At 44.8% G+C, this 17,632-nt stretch overlaps 2 pseudogenes; both read left to right on the forward strand.

Moving 5' to 3' along the window:
• The first annotated feature begins 672 nt into the window (after nt 1-672).
• On the forward strand, nt 673-1,697 carry LOC127031163 (olfactory receptor 10A7-like; annotated as a pseudogene).
• A 9,805-nt stretch (nt 1,698-11,502) lies between these two features.
• LOC127031827 (olfactory receptor 6B1-like) lies at nt 11,503-12,468 on the forward strand (annotated as a pseudogene).
• Nucleotides 12,469-17,632: the final 5,164 nt, after the last annotated feature.

Raw genomic sequence — 17,632 nt, forward strand, 5'->3', positions numbered from 1 at the left:
TTTATGTGTACCTAAGTTGACCTACATTTTAGCTGTAGACAAGGCCTTAGGTAGCAAACTGGTAGCAGATTCAGCCTGCCCATCTAGAGGCAGAGAGAGGAGACCCTGGCTAACAATGGCTTAGGAGCTTACACTTAAGTTTCATTCGGAAACAACGTCAGAGCGAGTAGCTATAATGGTTTATAGCTCACACTTGTGGGGAGCACCCAGTCCAGTTTGAACAGAGTGAGTCTGTCTGAGAACCAGGTTCAGAGTTGCACAGACACACAGGAGGATCTGGGCTAGCTAGGATAAGGTAACCCTGCTCTGTCTTTCCATGTAGAGATGCAAAGGAATGGATGAGACTAAATCTGTGTCCAGGCTACTTGCTGTTTTATAATCCTTTTTTTTTCTCCAATGCTTTGTTCCAAACTTCCCAAAGAGGGGAGACACAGGTGGTCAAAACCAAACCCTGCAGGGTGATAAGGGGTCGGTACATGGAGCTGTGTGTCCGGGTTCTTGTCTAAGAATGGAAGGGTGACAAGATTCCACCCAGAGCCAAGTAAGGTGAAGATGCCAAACACTTGATTTGCGGGCACTCAGAGAGATGTAAGGGGAGAGGGATGTGACTGAGCCTGTAACAGTGACTCTATCTACTTATGCCATCCTAGCCCCTGAGGTGTTGGAATCCATATGTAATCTCATCAGGGCAGAGATATGGAGGGAAACTTAAGTACAGTGACTGAGTTTATCTTTCTGGGCTTCTCGGACCTCCAGCATCTGCAGCTCTTTCTCTTTATCCTGGTCTTACTCATCTACCTCATCATCCTGATAGGAAATAGCCTCATCGCTGCTGTCACAGTGACTGACCTAATGCTCCAAAGCCCCATGTATTTCTTCCTCAGAAACTTGTCAGTCCTGGAGATCTGCTACACCTCGGTCATCATCCCCAAGACCTTGTCCAACCTCCTGTCAGAGCGTCAAACCATCTCCTTCCTTGGCTGTGCAACCCAGATGTATTTCTTCCTCCTCTTTGGCAACTCGGAGTGCTGCCTGCTGGCTATAATGTCCTATGACCGATATGTCGCCATATGCAACTCCATGCGTTACTCGCTCATCATAAGCAGAAAAGTCACCATTAGATTGGCATCTGTGGTGTGGATTGCAGGCAATGTGGTGGCATTTGAGCAAACGGTCACTATATTCATGTTATCCTTCCATGGGTCAAATAAAATTGAGCACTTTTTTTGTGATGTTATTCCAGTGCTTAAGCTGGCACGTACAGACACGTCCCTGAATGATGTTATCAACACAGTGCTCACTGTAGTGTTTATAATATTCCCCTTTGTCCTGATCATCACCTCCTGCATCTGCATCCTCTCCACCATCCTGAAGATGCACTCAGCTGAGGGGAGACACAAAGCTTTCTCCACCTGCTCCTCGCACCTCATCACAGTCACCTTGTTCTTTGGCAGCTGCTTTATCACCTACATGAGGCCCGGTTCCAGTGGTTCTGTGGACACCAACCGAGCAATTTCCTTGCTCTATACGGTCATTACTCCAATGTTCAACCCAATCATATACAGTCTGAGGAACAGAGAAGTCAAGGAGGCTCTGAGGAAACTCTTGGGCAGCAATAGGACTTCTTAGTTCTCACAAAATAAAGTTATTTGTCTCCTCTAACTTCTGCACTGTGCCTCCTTCATCTCTAATGCCTGCTCCCCCTCCTGCACTCCTAATCCGTAAACCCCTTTCACTACCGATCCCTGCCCCCCTTCCACGCCCTAATACCTGTACCATCCTATGTCCCAACCCCTGCACAGTGCCTCCTTTGTCCCTAACCCCTGCATCCCCCTCCTGCATCCATGTGAGGAAATTGACCTGGATGCACAAAGCAGCTGGCTTTGCTGCTTGCTCCCCCGCAGAACTGCTGCTCCTCTGCACCCCACAGCTCTATGGGGCTGTGAGGAGGGGATCAAGGAGCAATGTCAGGGCTTCCTACATCCAGGTCACTTTCCCTGTGGGCTGTGTAAGGGGCGGGCAGGAGAGCAGCAGCTCCTGATGCCTAAGTACATCTGTTGCACCAAAGAAGGAGCTCGGGTACACTCAGTGAAGCCACACCAGGCGTATAAGTACAACTGGTTTTATTGCCAAAGCATAATAAGCTTTCCAGCCTTCACGCGTTACTAAATATGTGATTTGCGGCAACCAAACAGGCAAGCAAGAATCAATGCTTAGGCCCCTTCTCCTACGAACAGTCCCAGAGCCTCCAACCTTGTCCACGAGTGCTCGTAGCAGGCGCTGCTCCAGCATGGAGAGTTCCTGGGCACCTACAAGGCCAAGGACCGCAGGTTAGACTGCTCATCTATAGAAATTCTCATACTCATTCTTATCATCATCTCATTCTCAGGGGGCGTATACATCCACAAGCAGGCTCTGGCAGGAAATGCTACTGCTTTCTATTCCCACACTTAACACTCACAGGCTTGTCTTATCTCTTCAATGTATCCAGTCGCAGTGGCTGCAAGCCAGCCTGGCCGGTCAAAGCTAGTGCACTACTAGCTCCACCCAGGCCATCCTGTAATAACAGGTCAAGGTAACTTGCATTCAGCCCCAACAACAGCCCAAGTGGAGAAGTGACCTGGATGCAGTGAGCCCTGCTGTGTGTGTTGGGGGGGACTGTGTGAGGGAGTGTGTGTGTGTGTTGAGGGGACTGTGCGTGTGCCTGAATGAGTCAGTGCGCTCTCTCTTTAAGAAAGCACTCAGGGTCAAGGAGCCTGAACTAGGCATGTTCAGACACAAGCAGCTGCCAGCAGCTCCGGACTCAGAGGGCAGCAACACACACAGACCCCCCTCCCCCATCCTGTCACTCCAGCTCAGTGGAGATAGGGTATATAGGTGTGGGGAAGGAGGACACCCCACCATCACCCCCTCCCCCCCTCAGAGCAGACAGGAGGACACTCCCAGTACGGAGTGGCCAAGAGTAACTCCAGAGATGAACCAACAGGGATGGTGGGATCGGGGGACAGGAACAGAAGCAGCTGCACACATGGAGCAGGGCAGAGGAGGAGCTCTGGAGGAGTCACCTGGCTCTGAGGGCTGGTTGTCCAACTGCCTCTTGCAGCTTGGGTTTCTCCCTCACCCCCAGGCTGCTTCTCCAATGTCTGCCTGCTATGCTGCCTCCATCCGCCCAGATGGCTCTCAGTAGCTGGTCAGATGGGAATCCAAATCCTGTGCACAGTGCCCCCTTGGGCAGGCTGCCTTGGAGGGAAGGGGAAGGGGCATACAGCCCACCCCAAAGGCCAGTCCTGCTTTGAGGGTGTCAACAAGCATGTGGACAAGGGTGATACGATGGATATAGTATACTTAGATTTTCATAAAGCCTTTGACAAAATCCTTCACCAATAGCTCATAAGCAAAATAAGTTGTCATGGGGTAAGAGGGAAGATCCTCTCATCAGTTACTAGTTAAAAGAGAGGAAACAAAGGGTAGGAACAAATGGTCAGTTCTGAGAATGGAGAAAGGTAAATAATGGTGTCCTCCAGGAGTCTGTACTGGGACCAGTAATATTCAACATATTCATAAAAAGTCTGGGAAAATGGGTAAACAGTGAAATGGCAAAATTTGCAGATACAAAACTACTCAAGATAGTTATCTCCAAAGCAGACTGAGAAGAGTTACAAAGGACCTCACAAAACTGAGTGATTGGGCAACAAAATGGCAGATGAAATTTGGTATTGATACATGCAAAGTAATGCACACTGGAACAAATAATCCCATCTATACATACAAATATATTAGATTTAAATTAGCTGTTACCACTGAGGAAAGTGATATTGGAGTCACTGTGGATAAGTTCTCTGAAAACATCCACTCAATGTACAGAGGCAATTTAAAAAGCTGACAGAATGCTGGGAAACATTAGAAAATGGAAAGGTCGTAAGATAAAAAATATAGTACTGCTTCTATATGATTCCAGGGTATGCCCACATCTTGAATTCTGTGTGCAGATCTGGTTGCACCGTCTCAAAAAAGACAGATTGAAAAAGAGCAATAAAAAATATTAGGGGTATGGAACAGCTTCTATGTGAGGAGAGATAATAAGAGTGATTCTTTCCAGCTTGGAAAAGAGACGAGTAAGGGGGGGTGTAGCAAGGTGGTTACCCTGCTCCTGCCCTGAAGGGCTTAAAACAGCCCTGGGGGAAGGTTGTGGCTGGGAGCTGATAAACTGGGCTGATTGGGAAGTAACTGCAGTTGGGCCATGCCCCAATCAGGCCATACCTGGTCTGTATAAAGAGGCTGTGAGCCAGGAGCTCAAGAGTCTCTCTCGGTTTGTAGAGTGAGAAGGGCCTGGCTGCAGGAAGCTAGAGACAGGGTACCTGAGTGGAGCAGGGCTGGGGAAAGGCAGAGGAGCTGGGGCGCTCCAGCCTGGAAAGCCCCAGGCTGTGGCCTAGCATAAGGCCAACAGGTACTGGGGGTTGCAGAAGGCAGCCCAGGGGTAGCCAAAGGCAGCAGGTCCAAACCCAATCTTGTCAGTGATGAGTAGCTGATACTGCAGTCTGCCCCAAGGCATGGGGGATAGATGATAACTGGCAGTAGCTGATACTGAAGTGAGGTGAGGATAGTGGGCGGGAGTTCCCTGGGGAGAGGAGATTCTGAGAGAAAGGGGTTATTGCCAGGGGGCAGCACCACAGATAAAGGGGCACCAGGTCCTGGGAGGACCTCGGAGGCCAAGAGGCAGTGGATCACTGGCCTGCAGAGGGCGCTCTGGAGCTGGAATGAGCTAATTCCCAGAAGTCACCAGTAGGAGGTGCCGCAGGGGTGAGTCTGCTCGTCTACAGGGGGATATGATCCAGGTCTATAAAATCATGATTGATGTGGAGAAATTAAATAAGGAAGTGTTATTTACTCCTTCTTATAACACAAGAACTAGGGATCACTAAATGAAATTAATAAGCAACAGGTTTAAAACAAACAAAGGGAAGTATTTCTTCATACAACGCACGGTCAAACTGTGGAACTCTTTTCCAGAGGATGTTTTGAAGACCAAGACAGTAACAGGATTCAAAAAAAGAAATGGATAAGTTCCTTGGAAGATAGGTCCATCAATGTTTATTAGCCAGGATGAGCAAGGAGAGTGTTCCTGGCCTCTATTCGCCAGGAGTTGGGAATGGGCAACAAGGAATGGATCACATGATGATTACCTATTCTGTTCATTCCCTCTGAAGCACCTGGCATTTACCACTGTCATAAGACAGGACACTGAGCTAAATGGACCTTTGTTCTGATCCAATATGGCTGTACTCATGTTCTTAACATTTGACCAGGGTAGAATCAAGGAATTTTAATCCATCAAAAGCTTCCTTTGGTAGTCTATGGAATAGTCTCCAGAAGAAATCATCCATTGACTACTATACTTGTGCATTAGCTAGAAAACATCACTGCCTTTATATGTCTGCTCAAAACTGGTTAAAATTACAATTTGGTACCAACACTTTTGAGCCTCCATAACAAGCTCTTCTCATCCCTGAGCTGGGACAGAGCCCAATAGACACACACGGGTGCTCTCATAATTACCCCAAACCCATCAGTTAAAATGCTAGTTCTTCCTGGAAAGTGTTAAAGAACTTATCATAAAAAGAAAGGTTGCAGATCAGGACAATACTGAATTTTCTGAAAGGACCAAAGATCCTGAACCACTGGAATTGATCTAATATATATGAGTTATTTTTCTATGTTCTCTCTGCCTGCTGTTTTTTCATTCATGTTGCATCAGACCACCTTCCTGGCTAAACAGATTCAGCTACCAAACTCTTCTATAATCCTGGGCTCTTGTCCCTTCTTCAGTTAAAAGTCTCTTTGGGAAAAGTTCTCTTTTTAGGTTAAAGGTGATAAATGACATTCTGGTTATGATGAGAAGCCTTTCTAAAGAAGTACCTTATAACATGACCTGATTAGCTTAATCTCCTTTGGAAACTGATTCTACAATCAGATATACTGAACTGAGGAAGCTTGACCCAGATCTTAGGCTAGTGTAGCTCTGAATACCTCCGTCAGCTGAAGAGATGAACCATAATCTTCATGAGTTTCTCTTTGGGATATCTGACCTGCCTTGGCTCAGAGGACCACAAATGCCTTCTTTGTTCATAGAGTGAGATGCAGTCTCTAAATGTAGCTGCAACTGACCCATTGATAATTCTTCACAGTAGAGTAGCTAGTCTTAAATATTTTATTCTTCTGTGGAACACACCTAATAAGGGAGACAGGCTTTGCCATAAAATTGTATGAGATGTTCTGAAAATTTTGAGTGTAATCAAAAAAGGGGAATTTTTATCAGAGTTGGGAGTATTTCTTCAGAACCTTAGGGCTAAGAATATGGCACACTGTAGTAAGGATATCTTTTTGTGCAGGCAATGTGGAATAATGGGAAGAGCAGCGAATGAGTAGTTAGGTGACCTGGAATCAGTTCTACAGACCAGAAGTACTTTGAGATCTTTAGAAGAAATGTGCTATGCAAGTGAGAAGCATTGTTATTATTTTCACTAGGGTCAAAAATATTTATTCCCTTCCCCTATCTTAATTTAGATTATGGACAAAATAAATTGTAGTTGGAATTACAATTGTATATAATGGCTTTTCTTTCACCCCAAATTATGTTCTGTAATGTTCATTAAATAAAACCTGTGTCCTAGAAGAAGTAGGATGTGTGACACCCTTCTTTGCCACTGTCATATAATTAGGATATATTTTGTACAAAGTATGCCTTGTAATGAATCATTCTAAAAGTCTTGATCTGCTAGACATTAATATCTCATTGGATTGTATGTGCTATCGTCATATGTGAAGATATGAATTTTGGCTATGTATGTGTTACTGAAATATGAGGTTGAAAACACCCACAAGCAGCCTTCCAGGGACAACAGTAAAAAGACCAAACAATGTTAATGGCTTATTGAGAAAATGCACACAAGCACAATGATTACCCCAGAAAATGTGTGTAGTAGAAAGAAAGAGCCTGAAGCATGGGTCTGGGGAAAGGCGTAAGGCTTGAACCAAAGTCAATGCAAGTTATTTTATGAGAAACAGTAAGACACTGTTAAAAGCAAATGCTTACCTGCAAGCCAGTATCCAGTACACAAATTCAACACCAGTGCTGCTAGCATTGCTAAAACAATGAATATGCAAACACATTCCAGCAAGCCAACAGAAGAACACTCCAATGTAGCACATAATAAAATGGTTTGACAAAAGTAATGAATAGTGATATTTAGTCTGAAACATCAGGAGGAAAGTACAAGGGGAGGTAACAAACGTCATGAAACATGTACAGTGGTACATAAGAAGTTTATCCTAGGTTGTTTGCTTCAGTCTATAGATGTTGGAATACCTCTCCTTAACCCTTTGTCCATCCTAGGGGGTTGTGGAAAGACCTGCCACTGACTGAGCTGCGTCCATTGTCACATGCATACATGTCTTAGTATCCTCATCAAGTCTGCCATGTGCTATTACCGTGCTTTGTCAACAATAAACCTGGCCAGGTGCCTTCCCTACTTACCCAAGTCTTGCGGTCATTAGGGAGTTTGATTGAGGTCTGCTGAGCCAGCTGTCTGTGTAGAGCTGGGACAGCACAAAAAGAATGCACACGCAGAGCCAAACATCTGACGACACTGGTGACCCCGACATGCTCCAGCTCTTGGAATAGAACCTGGAAGACTCTGCGAGGTGTGAGTTTGACTAAGGTGTCTGGGAAAAATCTCACCTTGATTGCCAGAAGTGTGTATGGTACTCATTGAGGGAGAGGCAGATCGGGTGTTAAAACCACATACTGGCCAGATTTTGACCAAGGCAGGACAGTGCTGCTCTGATGTCCTAGGCTGGGAGGCTGGTGGTTAGAAAGGCTATATGTAACTGCAGCTGCATGTATCCCTACCTGTGTGAATGCTGGTGAAAGTACAAGCTTGGAGTGCTTTTCAGCTTGTTATGGCAGCACAGTGTGAGAAGGAGCCCAGACTGGTGGGTCAGAGGGCTCAGTGGAACCCCAGTTCCAGGTGGCACCCTGGGGGGAACCCGTTAGAGGGTGGTGCATACTTTATTTGTTTATATATGCCTATATGCAGGGAAACTCAAACCATTTTGGACCATATTGAAATGAGACATGGAGAATTTCATTCTCCAGTGATAGAACGTGTTTCTTGTGAGGTCCTGCAGAGATTAGTTCTTGGCCCTACACTCTTTAACATCTTTATCAATAATCTTGTGAATAAAACATAAAATTATCACTGATCAAGTTTGCAGATGACACAAAAGTTGAGGGAGTGGTAAATAATGAAGAGGACAGGTCACTGATACAGAATGATCTGGATAACTTGGTAAACTGGGGACAAACAAACAATATCGCTAAATATTAACATATACATCTAGGAACAAAGAATGTCAGCCATAGTTACAAGATGAGAGACTCTATCCTGGGAAGCAGTGACTGTGAAGCTGTGACTGTGAAAAAGATTTGGGGATCATGGTGGATAATCCTCTGAAAACGAGCTAATGGGTGTCCCTGCCTGCAGGTATATGGGATCTTGGGGAGCAATTACCATACAGCTGAGGTTCCAATTAATTTCTTTATTAAAGGAAAAAAAAAGGAAGTGGTGGGAATTTAATAATGAAATACGATGGGATGGGGTGTATAGGGTGTTTACAATAGACAACGATGGTGGGGGTTCTTCTGATTGAACAGTGTAGGGAGTTCTAATAGTGGGCTACAGCAAGTGGGGTTCAGCACAATGGGATACAGTACAGTCAATAAGCAACTCTAGATACAGTGTGGAAATGCAAAGCGTACCCAAAAGAAAAGCAAGATAAAATGGTAGCTTCCATATGAGTTAATAGCTAGGTACACAATGTAACACAGTGGCATCAATGTAAATACAAAGTATATCAGAACAGTGGAGGCAACCAATGGGGTGTTATAATTACAAGTAAAATGTGAGTTACAGTACAACAATACAATATCAAAATAAAGGCTGGGTCAAGAAACGGGGGGGGGGGAGTGAGTGATTAGTGGTATGCAGACGAGCAGCTGGAAGCAGCGAGAGACTCTGAAGCCCTGCAAGGTAAGGACAAAGGAGCAGTGTGATGGTGATCTTCGGTAGGGGAGGGGCAGCAGAGAAGTGTAAAGAAGGGCTAGAGAGAGGTTTAAGCAACAAGCGGACACCAAAAACAAAGGTGAAAAAAACAGCAAAGGGTTTGGGAAGTTTCACAGGGGGAGAAGCAGCAAGGGGTTTGGGAAGTTCGGAGGGTGATGCAGACGCGGGAGGGGGAAGCAGCAATGAGTTGTGAAGTTCGGAGAGAGAGCAGATGCGGGGGAAAAGCAGCAAAGGGTTATAACAGGGAGACACGGAGGAGCACACAGAGGGGGAGATTGGAGCGGGGGAAAAACACACACGGGAAAGTTCAGGGAGAGATCGGGACAGCAGGAAGGCGAATTTAAGCAGTAAAAAACCTTATCTATCTTAACCAACGACTAGGCAAAACAACAAATATCACAATTCTAAGCAAAGCTATAACAAGCAACTATACGGAGCAACAAAACAGTAAACTATAACAAGGCAGTTGAAACTTACAAGCTCTACAATCTTAACAAACTATGACTTATTAAACTAAAAAAAACAAGACCTATGGTGCACCTTATGCTATGGGGAGGTTACAGAGGGCAGAGTGGTATGTGCCCAGGATACAGCTCCCAAGGAAGCCAAGGCATGGTGGCTGAAGCCAAGGGATACAGCTGGAAGCAGGGAGCCCCGAGGCAAAGCCCCAGGAGCAGAGCTTAGCAGCGGCACAAACTTATTTTTAGCAGCAAAGTGCTGCGGAGTTTAAGAGAGGTTTTAAGACACAGACCAAGGTTTAGCTTGAGTCTGTGTGCTGGGGAAACAGAGCCAGCAGCTGAAATAATAAAATAAAAGTATAGAAAGTTTTACAGAGGGATTCTTACCAGTCCCCAAGGCAGCAGCAAAGGCAGAAGCAGCAGCAACATCAGAAGAGGCAAGGAGGGCTCGGTACAGTCTCAATAATCAGGAGATCTCTCAGGTAGCAATTCGTTCTTCGTGGGGGGGGGGCGTTCAAAAAACGAGGGTACGCTCAAAATTAAAATGAGAGCGGAGAAAGGACCCCCCAGAACCCCTGGCTGATCAGACCAGGCAGCAATGCAGGAACCTTTCTGAGGTGTGTTTCAAAAATGTCTGGTTTTAAAGGCAAACTTGGGCAGTTTCCCGCCAGTAATCCTGATAGGCTCCCTCTGTCACAGGGGAGGGGGCACAGGGAAAAAACTGAAGGTAAGCCCAGAGACATGCCTGGACATAGTCCTGTGCAATAGGTGACTCAAGAGCACATGAGGCCTATGACTCATGCCCAGGATCTTAAAAACACATTAGGTCTTGCAGCTCTGGACATTGCCTACCCTACACCAAGCCCAGGCTCAACGAGGTGATTACAGGACTAACCCTTTGAACAGGGCAGTGGTCCCACTTAGCACGCAGCACAAGTGGCCATCCCTTTGAGAAGGGCAATGGCTCTTGTTAAACAACTTAAGGGGCCCTCCCTTTGAGAAAGGCAGTGGCCCTGGTAAACAACTTAACAGCCAGGGAAGGGTGGCCACAGGAGAACAGAAAACAAAATGGAGTCTGGGGACAGCTGTAAGAAACAAAATGGAATAGGGGATAGCTGTAACAGACAATGGCATTCTGAGAATTATTCTCTGCATAAATGGGAATATTGAGTACGAATAGAGAAACAATTTTACTTCTGTATTTGGCACTGAGGCAACCACTGCTGCATCAATTTGTAATGCTCACAGTTTAAGAAGGAAGATGATAAATTGGAGAGATTTCAGAGAAAATACACAACAATTAAATGGTAAGAAAGCCTGCCTTATAGTGATATACTCAAGGAACTCAATCTGTTTAGCTTAAGAAAGAGAAGGTTAAGGGATGACTTGAATGCAGTCTATAAGCATGTACACAGAAAAAAAATATTTAATGGGCTATTCAATCTAGGAGGGAAAAGTATAGCATGATTCAATGGCCAGAAGTTGAAGCTAGAGAAATTCAGACTGTAAATAAGGGATTTTTTTTAACAATGAGAGTAATTAACCATTGGTACAATTTTCTAAGTGCTGGGGTGGATTCTCCACTACTGACAATTTTAAAATTAAGATTGGATGCTTTTTTTTCTAAAAAAAAAGTATGTTCTAGGAATAATTTTGGGGAAGTTCTATGACCTATGCTGTAAAGGAGGTCAAACTAAAAGATCAGAATGATTATTTGTGGCCTTAAAATCTTGGAATCTATGATGGACATAATACAAAAAGAGAGAGCGACCGAGAGACCCTCAGTTTGTCCTCTTTCCACAATGGTAGCTTCATTTAAAACCTTTCAGATCAGTAACATTTACATTATATTTCACCATTATTATTATTATTATTATTTCATATTCTTCTTAATCCTTCTCCAATTCTAAACACAGTGAAGGATGGATGCCAGAAACCAGAGTGCTGTTGCTGAATTCATCCTCTTAGGGTTCAATAGCCTACAAAGATGGCAGGCCTTTCTTTTCTTTACCTTCTTCCTTCTTACTTATGCTTTGACTATAACGGTCAATGCCACCATCATTGCCACCGTGTGGAAGGACAACCCCCTTTACACACCCATGTACTTCTTCCTGAGCAACTTCTCTTTTATGGAGATCTGGTACACCACAGTCACCGTGCCCAAGATGCTGTCCGGCTTCATGGTGGAGAGGACCACCATATCTGTGTCGGGCTGCATCATCCAATTCTATGCCTTCTGCTGCTTGGGAACCACAGAGTGAATGTTTCTGGGTGTGATGGCTTATGATCGCTACATTGCCATCTGCTATCCGCTGCACTACAGCACTCTGATGAAAAAAAAGGTCTGTACCCGGCTGGCTGTTGGCTCTTGGGTGAGTGGTTTCATTGGCAATTTGCCTCTCACCATCTCTACCACTCAGTTCTTCTTCTGCGACCCCAGCAAGATCAACTACTTCTTCTGCAACCTGGCACCAGTGCTGAACCACTCATGCACAGACACCTCAGTCAGCGAGATGATATTCTTCACCTTCACCTGGGTCATCATCCTCTGCTCCTTCCTGCTCACTATGGTGTCCTATTGCTTCATCATCTCCACCATCTGCAGGATGCCCTCCACCATTGGCAGACAATGGGCCTTTTCCACCTGCGCCTCCCACCTCATAGTGGTCACCGTTTTCTACAGCACTGTCACCTTCATGTATGTCTGGCCCACAGTGCGCTACACCTTCCAGGCAGACAGGGTAGTCTCTGTCTTCTACTGTGTAGTCACCCAGCTCCTCAACCCTGTCATCTACAATCTGAGGAACAAGGAAGTGAAGGAGGCACTGAGGAGAGTGCTGTGTGGCAGAAGAAGGCTGAATTGGAAGAACGTTGGACTCATTGACTAGGATAGTTAAGTGAAAAGGAGGGGGATTGTGGATGACTTCAATGTTAGACTCTCCTATCCACCAAGGCCAAAGGTTTAAATGATGATGGAAGCTATTGGTCAGCAATTAATAGTAGGGTGCTCTTCCCATTTCTGCATTGCGGTTAGAGAAAGAAATACCTGTGTGGGGGAAGTCAGGACTTCTGAGTTCTATTCTCAGATCTTGGAGAATTGTGGGGTTTAATGGGTTAGACTGGAGGGTGGGGGGCAGGAAGTCAGGACTCTGGGTTTTATCTCTGGCTCTTTCAGAGGAGTGTGGTCTAGTGATCTAGTGGGTTAAAGCAGGTGATGGATGGGATTTAGGACTCCTGGGCAGTACACTTGGCTATGGGAGAGGAGTATGTCATATTAGCAGAGGCTCAGATTCAGGATTCATGGAGTCTATAACTTGCTCTGCTTATCCCTTGTGTGACATGAAGCAAGGTAACAGGCCTTATTCACCATTGTGAAGCACACTTTTTTGGAAGAAAATAAGTCTGTTAAGTGGTTTATTGGCTAAACTCAACCTGATGGTATTTCTCTGTTTCTCTGCAAAATGGCAGTGTCTGAATGCCCAGATCAGCATTTTCATGGATTGTTCTAGGCACCACTGGGCAAGACCCTATTGATTTTGGGGAAATCAGAGTAGGGAATTGGGGACAGAGAGTGCCCCTGACATCTGGTTAACAGAGCCAGATTATCACAGGTATTTAAATGCCTACAGATGCAGATAGGTTCCTAGTGGGATTTTCAAACATTCTTAAGCGGGTGAGGTTCCTAACTCTCATTCAGATCACACCAACTCCCTCTCTGTACTCCATACCCAAGCATACAAACAAACACATATACATCCACACACGTCTCAAGTACCTAAACACCCACATAACTCTGTGTCAGATATCCCAGCATCCCTAACACTCCACAGATATCCAACACACACCTCCAGCCAACACCCCCACACACATCCAAACCTGAATATGAGTAAACACATACCCAACAGCTACATTCCCACATATTAAAATTGCAAACCTTCCACCCACCTCAACTCTCCCCTCACAGCCTCAGCACCCCGACATAACTTGAGCCAACACATACCTGTGCCCCATATGCACACACATATAGTCACCTCCTATATATAATCATGCCATCCCCTGTCAAAAGCACCCCATGCCCCATTTATAACCCCATCCCTTGCAGCTACACCCACACATTGGACACCCACATCTTCAGATGCTACACACTAGCCCAACAAAGACCCTAAGCTCACACACAAAGATGTCCCACTTCTCTTTGAAATTCACACCCTCCCACTAAGAAGTTCATCTTACAACATATTCCAACCCCACATATACCTCACCACTTTCTCTCTCTCTCACACACACACAAACGCGCGCACACACACACACACACTCTTCAGCAATCTCCATCTTACACCTCTCAACACATTGAACCTTCTCCACAGATATCCATTGTACATACCCCACATCTCATTCCCTATAAACACCTCCAAACAAACTTTGCACACACATCCTCACTGCCAAATGAACACCTATCCCAAAGAATTAACTCTCTCTCCCACTCTCTTAAGCCCTACACACAAATATGTTCATACACATTATGTATTTTTATCTCACAAATGGTACTTTAGTTTATTTTGTTAAATTTTTCCTCCTTGTAATTTTGATGATAACTAATGATAGAGGGGGAAAGAGGTGTGTGTGTGTGTGTTGGACAGCCAAATAAATAACCAAATGAGGAAAACAGTTTCTTGAACAAAGCTTATACCTTGCTAGATTGAGTTTTAGGCTTTTAGGTGTGTGTTTTCACTTTTACTTGCTTTGAATCATCTCTGCTTTTAATAGGTTTTGTTGGGCATCACTTAACCTATGTCTCTTTGTTAATAAATTTGTTTTATTTTTACAATAAACAGTCTCAGTGCTCAGGTTTCAGAGTAGCAGCCCTGTTAGTCTCAGTGCTGTGTTTGCAGGAAAGCATGTATTTACCCCAGCTAAGTTAATAACCTGCAGTGTTTTTTTTTCTTCTTTAAAGGAGGAAACAAACTTTATTATTTCTCTGAATGTTGCAGGAGAGGCCTGGATACTTCAGGGCACATAGTTTGGGGAAAAGTCAGGAGTGGAAGTGTGTTGGGGTCACCTTGTGAGTAGCCACCAAGGCTGGTGGAGACAAGGGAGTGTGACTAGGGTGTTGCTAGCAGGCTTCTGGAGTCACAGTTGCTGGTCCAGGGATGCACAGATATGCGGGGTGTGACCTGAATACTTGTCTGCAGCCTGCTGTTCTGTGCACAGCTTTCCCTGGGTAACTCTTCTGTTGTTCCCAAGAGCCAGTGTTAGCTGCACCAGTGTAGCTGGCTGATTCAGCAGACCTCAAGGTTAATCATAAAGAAAGACCACAGGCTCAATCTCGTGATGAAAGGTCAACCAGGGTTACTGTCAACAAAGCACAATATCAGTAAGCTGCATACCAAGCTATAGGTTCACTAGCACACGTTTGCCCATCACAGTGTTGTCCCCATGGCCAGTACAAAGCTGCCCTTCCTATAACTCTACTTCCACTGAGGAAAGGGTGCAATCTGAGGACCATGAGAGTTTTTTGCATACACAAAGGTTGTAGGATGGAAACTGTGTTTTATCACCTCTGTGCACTCTTTGTGTCTGATATAGTAAGGACATGTACCCTGAAGTTAAGGAATATTGATAAGCCATTGTCAATTCATTTAGAACTCTTCTTTTATACATTGAGACAAACAAGTTATGTATTACACTCCAGACGTTATTACTTACCATACTTGTACCTTGTACCGGATAGGTTGAACAAAACATCCTCTTCCATTATCCTGTCATTCCTCCTTATCTGACAGGGGGTCTGTGTTTTCCTGTACCATTTTCCTAAGAATGTTAGTGGTTACTATTCTAGCGAGGCATTCTTTGGTTCACCATCTACTTCGGTTCATATAATAGCCATGCCTTGACCTCCAGCAAGTTCTACACTGGCTGCTGGTGCCCAGAGAAGAGAATCATAATAACAGAGCAATTAAGGCACCCAGGTTAACAGGGCAGGTGGTGAAACAGCTCCTCACTAGTCTGGATTGCGCTCCAGGATGTGACAGATTGGTCTGCACAGAGGTCACTGAGAGCAGGGTGTGAAGAGGACAGCCTACCATGCCCAAATACAAACATAATGAGGTCACTGAAGCCCCCGTCAGTTACTCTCAGTTGCTCCTCCTGCATCCTTTGTGCTGTTTCCTGGGTAAACTGGTCACCTGACCTCCACATCTCTCTTCATTCTCCAACTCCTCTGGCTGGCTCTTGCAGGGTGGGCCCAGGCCATCAGTTGCCGGGATACAGAGTTTCCGGCCATTGTCTGAGTCCAGGGAAATAGACGGCAGTCACACCTACCCTCTAAGGGTCTCTGCCACCATCACACAACCTTGTCCTACTACCTAGATATTTGTGCAATGCACAGAGGAAACTGAGGCCCACACTGAATTCATAAAAAAAATTAAGAAAATTTCCACTTCATCACAGACAGGGCTAAGTGCTTTGTGGCAAGAAGAGTGTGGAATTGCAATGAAACTATTGAGCTGGGGTGTGTGACTTCCGCAGAGCCAGGGAGTTGATGTGCAACGCAGGTGTCCAGAAGAGAGGGGACTGGGCACTCAACTGTGACAAAGTGGGATGTATAAACAGTTAGTTTGCATGGGGACAAAGTTACACATGTGGAACTCAAAGTGGAGAGCTTGTGTTTGGTGTTTGGGGAAGGTTTACCCTGCTGGGTACAAGCCTGTCTCATGCTGTAAGAAGGTAGTAGTGATTCAGTCTGGACACCTTGAATAACCCTGAATAGTGACACAGCTATGCTCTCCCTCCCTGATTTTCCCAAACCATCCCTGCACCACTGCTCACACTTGCAGTGACACGGCACTGTCCTCTATACACGAGATTATTAGCAGTGGTTGACATTCATCTGCAAAAAAAGAAAAAATCTGTCTCATAAAAGGGGGTTTGTTGGAATCAACATTTTTTGATTGGAAAAATCACTTTTTCTGGATGGACAATCTTAATTTTTCCTTAGAAAATGTCAAAATAAAATAAAGTTTTAATTTCATTTGGATTCAATATTTTTGTTTCTTCCATTTCAAATGTGAGAGAGTGCTGTATTTTTTTTCACACTTTTTCACATTCTCAACCCCCAATTCTAAGGTTGAAAAAATGGGGTAAAATAATAGAATCATAGAAGGCATCTTGAGATGTTACCTAGTCCAGTCCCCTGCACTCATGGCAGGACTAAGTATTATCTAAATGTCAACGACTCCTCAGTTAATGCCCCAAAACTGCTGTCAGGTCTCCTCTCTCAATGCAATATTATCTCATTCAATGAGTGCCAGCTCCAGATGTTTTTCTTCCACTTAATCGGTGCTGCAACAATGTTTTGTCTTGTGATTATGGCAGTGGATAGGTATATGGCCATCTATAAACCACTGCGATACTTGACTCTCATGAACCAGGATGTGTGGGGCGGGGCTGGTGACAACGGCATGGATAGGTGGATTTGCTCACTCTACTGTACAGATTGAACTGATATTCCAGTTACCATTCTGTGGTCCTAATGTCCTAGACAATTTCTATTGTGATGTCCCTCAAGTCATCAAACTGGCCTGCAACAATACTTACTTGATCAAAATACTGATGGTCTCCAATGGTGGGCTGCTCCCCATCATAGTCTTCATCATTCTATTCACTTTGTACACTGTCATCTTAGTCAAGATAAAGACATATGTCACAGAAGGAAATCCTAAGGCTTTGACCACCTGTGGAGCCCAGATCATCATTGTGAGCTTAATTTTCATTCCCAAGCATCGTTGTCTATGCTCAGCCCTTCAAGAAACTCCCCATGGCAAGATGGTCTCAGTTCTGTACACTCTAGTCACTCCCATGCTAAACCTGATGATTTACACGCTGAGAAACACTGAGATAAAAAAGGCCATTATCAGAAACTGATGAATAGAATGCTGATGCCAGGGGAAAACAAAGACATGATTTATTCTTGAAGGGTCATTGCTATTAGATACCAGATCTCAATATGTCATAGAGGGGATATATATACCTGTCACGTGAAAAGAGATCAAA

Source organism: Gopherus flavomarginatus, chromosome 11 (assembly GCF_025201925.1).
Source record: "Gopherus flavomarginatus isolate rGopFla2 chromosome 11, rGopFla2.mat.asm, whole genome shotgun sequence".
Taxonomy (NCBI): Eukaryota; Metazoa; Chordata; order Testudines; family Testudinidae; genus Gopherus; species Gopherus flavomarginatus.